This window comes from Arachis stenosperma, chromosome 7 (assembly GCF_014773155.1).
Source record: "Arachis stenosperma cultivar V10309 chromosome 7, arast.V10309.gnm1.PFL2, whole genome shotgun sequence".
NCBI classification, from domain to species: Eukaryota; Viridiplantae; Streptophyta; class Magnoliopsida; order Fabales; family Fabaceae; genus Arachis; species Arachis stenosperma.
The window spans coordinates 10,689,694-10,693,552 of record NC_080383.1 but is presented as its reverse complement, the minus strand read 5'-3'; the positions used below and the strand labels follow the sequence as shown (position 1 = coordinate 10,693,552).

Sequence of the window (3,859 nt, the reverse complement as noted above, 5' to 3'; positions counted from 1 at the left end):
TTAACTCCAAGAAGAGTCTCTACACAAAAATGCTTCATTGCTCAGCCCAAGCACACACCAAGTGGGCCCGGAAGTGGATTTTTATGTCATTTACTCATTCTTAAGCTACTAGTTCTCTATAAATAGGACCTTTTACTATTGTATTTTCATCTTTCAATCTGAGGATCTTTTGATCATGTTTTTATGATTGAACCCTCTTTGGGAGGCTGGCCATTCGACCATGCCTAGACCTTGTTCTTATTTATTTTCAACGGTGGAGTTTCTACACACCATAGATTAAGGTGTGGAACTCTGCTGTACCTCGAGTATTAATGCAATTACTATTGTTCTTCTATTCAATTCAGCTTGTTCTTATTCCAAGATATTCATTCGCACTCAAGAACTTGATGAATGTGATGATTATGTGACGCTCATCATCATTCTCACTTATGAACAAGTGACTGACAACCACTTCTGTTCTACAAGCAAAACAAGGCTCTAATGTTTATCTCTTGGATTCCTGATACACGATGCATGGTTGATCGCCTGACAACCGAGCGCTCGCCTGACAAACGAGTCAGCCATTCCGTGAGATCAGAGTCTTCGCGGTATAGGCAAGAACTGATGGCGGCATTCAAGAGAATCCGGAAGGTCTAACCTTGTCTGTGGTATTCTGAGTAGGATTCAATGATTGAATGACTGTGACGTGCTTCAAACTCCTGAGAGCGGGGCGTTAGTGACAGACACAAAAGAATCACTGGATTCTATTCCGGTCTGATTGAGAACCGACAGATGGATAGCCGTGCCGTGACAGGGTGCGTTGAACATTTCCAATGAGAGGATGGGAGGTAGCCACTGACAACGGTGAAACCCTTGCATAAGCTTGCCATGGAAAGGAGTAAGAAGGATTGGATGAAGACAGTAGGAAAGCAGAGAGACGGAAGGGACAAAGCATCTTCATACGCTTATCTGAAGCTCTCACCAATGATATACATAAGTATCTCTATCTTTATGTTTATGTTTCATTCATCATCTATACCCAATTGAGTCTGCCTGACTAAGATTTACAAGGTGACCATAGCTTGCTTCATACCAACAATCTCTGTGGGATCGACCCTTACTCGCGTAAGGTTTATTACTTGGACGACCCAGTACACTTGCTGGTTAGTTGTGCAGAGTTGTAGTGATCACAATTTCGTGCACCAGTTGTCGACCACTTTGTTCCTTCACGTTAGCTTCCACGTTAACTAGGTTAACGTGGGAGTTAACGTGGCTTAATGTGCTTTGGCCAACGTTAGTGACAATATTGAGTGTCACTAACGTTGGCTTCCCCCTTCCTTTTTAACGTTAGAGGCCACGTTAACTAGGTTAACGTGGACTCTAACATGGCCACTCATGAGCTTGGTCCAACGTTAGTGATAATCTTAAGTGTCACTAACGTTGGCTCCATTTTCTTTCTTCAAAGTTAATGCCACTAACTTTTCTCACTAACGTTGTGGATTTCCTTCCTTCCACGTTAGTGCCCACGTTAGTGTAACTAACGTAGCCACTAACATGGCTCTTCTCTTCTTCTTTTGGCCTGAAATCAATCAAACAAAGTGCATCAAAGTCTTGCTCTTAATCATGGGATCATGCATCATCCAATTTATCATTCAATTTATGCATAATTCTCATGAAATCATTCAAAATTCACAATGTTTGCTTGAATCAAGATGTAAGTGAATATCTACCCAAAACTAGCTTATTTCCTAAGAAAATGCATGAAACTACCTTAAAAACAGTAAAGAAAAGGTCAGTAAAACTGGCCAAAATGCCCTGGCATCATTCCTCCATGAAGGATTATAGGTGTTTCCATAGGATTCTCCCATGTAATTCACCTCTTCCATTGCAGGATTCTCAGAGTCATAAGCTTCTCCTTCAAAGGAGGCTTCTTTAGCACTACCGGATGTAGCTTGCAATCCAGTCAGATTCTGAGAAATCATATTGACTTGCTAAGTCAATATTTTGTTCTGAGCCAATTTGGCATTCAGAGTATCAATCTCAAGAACTCCTTTCTTCTGAGTCGTCCCATTATTCACAGGATTTCTTTCAGAAGTGTACATGAACTGGTTATTTGCAACCATTTCAATGAGTTCCTGGACTTCTACAGGCATTTTCAGGTGAAGAGATCCACCAGCAGAATGGTCCAATGACATCTTGGATAACTCAGACAGACCATCATAGAATATACATAAGATGCTACATTCTGGAAACATGTCAGAAGGACACCTTTTGGTTAATTGCTTATATCTTTCCCAAGCTTCATAGAGGGATTCACCTTCCTTCTGTCTGAAGGTTTGGACATCCACTCTGAGCTTACTCATCTTTTGAGGTGGAAAAAATTTGGTCAAGAAAGCATTGACCAGCTTGTCCCAAGAGTTCAGGCTTTCTCTAGGTTGTGAGTCCAACCATATTCTAGCTTTGTCTCTTACAGCAAAGGGGAAAAGCATAAGTCTGTAGACCTCGGGATCAACCCCATTGGTCTTAACAGTATCACAGATCTGCAAGAATTTAGATAAGAACTGATGAGGATCTTCTGATGGAAGTCCATGAAACTTGCAATTCTGCTGCATTAGAGAAACTAATTGAGGCTTAAGCTCAAAGTTGTTTGCTCCAATGGCAGGAATTGAGATGCTTCTTCCATAGAAGTTGGAAGTTGGTGCAGCATAGTCACAAGCATCTTCTTTGCTTTGTTGGCATTGTTGTTATTTTCAGCTGCCATGTCTTCTTCTTTTTCAAAAATTTCTATCAGGTCCTCTCCAGAGAGTTATGCTTTAGCTTTTCTTAGCTTCCTCTTCAGAGTCCTTTCAGGTTCAGGATCAGCTTCAATAAGAATGCTTTTATCTTTATTCCTACTCATATGAAAGAGAAGAAAACAAAGAAAGTATGGAATCTGGTGCACGAAATTGCAATCACACTTTTGCAATCCCGCACAACTAACCAGCAAGTGCACTGGGTTGTCCAAGTAATACCTTACGTGAGTAAGGGTCGATCCCACGGAGATTGTCGGCTTGAAGCAAGCTATGGTTATCTTGTAACTCTTAGTCAAGATATCAATAATTATCAGGGTTGATTGTAAAAAGCAAAAGAACATGAATTAAGTACTTGTTTTGCAGTAATGGGGAACAGGTTGAGGTTTTGGAGATGCTCTGTCTTCTGAACCTCTGCTTTCCTACTGTCTTCTTCTTCAAACATGCAAGGCTCTTTCCATGGCAAGCTGTATGTAGGGTTTCACCGTTGTCAATGGCTACCTCCCATCCTCTTAGTGAAAATGTTCAACGCGCTCTGTCACAGCACGGCTAATCATCTGTCGATTCTCAATCAGGTTGGAATCGAATCCAGTGATTCTTTTGCGTCTGTCACTAACGCCTAGCCCTCAGGAGTTTGAAGCTCGTCACAGTCATTCAATCCTTGAATCCTACTCAGAATACCACAGACAAGGTTTAGACCTTCCGGATTCTCTTGAATGCCGCCATCAATTCTAGCTTATACCACGAAGATTCTGATTAAGGAATCCAAGAGATATCTACTCAATCTAAGGTAGAACGGAGGTGGTTGTCAGGAACATGTTCATAGTTGAGAATGATGATGAGTGTCACGGATCATCACATTCATCAGGTTTAGGAACAAGTGATATCTTAGAATGGAAGCAAGCATGATTGAATGAAAAACAGTAGTAATTGCATTAATCCATCAAGACGCAGCAGAGCTCCTCACCCCCAACCATGGGTTTAGAGACTCATGCTGTAGAAGATACAATGAGAAACGTGTAAGTGTCAGAGGTAGAGATACAATGTCAAAAGATCCTATTAATAGTGAACTAGTAACTAGGGTTTACAGA

The 3,859-nt window shown here is 41.2% G+C and overlaps 1 non-coding gene across 1 annotated transcript; it reads left to right on the top strand.

Annotated features, from left to right (window-relative positions):
- The first annotated feature begins 2,232 nt into the window (after positions 1-2,232).
- Positions 2,233-2,336, top strand: LOC130942850 (small nucleolar RNA R71). Its single transcript, XR_009071398.1, has one exon. It is a non-coding gene; the product is annotated as a small nucleolar RNA R71 (small nucleolar RNA).
- Positions 2,337-3,859: the final 1,523 nt, after the last annotated feature.